Below are 492 nucleotides of genomic sequence, written 5' to 3' on the forward strand. Positions count from 1 at the left end.
CCGGACTGAGCGAAGGTAGTCTACAGTGATCAGACCCTGACGCTCAAACACCGCCCCCTCCCACACACACACACACACACACACACACACACACACACACACACACACACACACACACACACACACACACACACACACACACACACACACACACACACACACGCTCACAGTCGTACACTCATACCCTGTGACCTCTGGTGTCCAAGCTGGCTGAGTGCACGTCTGTGGAGGAGTCCGATCACCTGTCGTTGTCACTCCTGGTATATTTAGCTCTGAGGTGTCAGTGATGCTGCCTGTGTGTGTGTGTTTCGATATGTGTGTGTGTGGGAGAGAAAAATGTGTTGCTGACACTCAGGGCCTCTGTGGGCCTCGGTGTAAGAGCCCAGGATTACCGATCCAAAGACCGGCGGCTCTACACATTACACAGAGCGAGAGAGAGAGAGATCAAACCTGTGAGCATGTCCCAGATATCAGCACGCCGAGCATCTGCTC

Source organism: Toxotes jaculatrix, chromosome 16 (assembly GCF_017976425.1).
Source record: "Toxotes jaculatrix isolate fToxJac2 chromosome 16, fToxJac2.pri, whole genome shotgun sequence".
Lineage (NCBI taxonomy): Eukaryota > Metazoa > Chordata > Actinopteri > Toxotidae > Toxotes > Toxotes jaculatrix.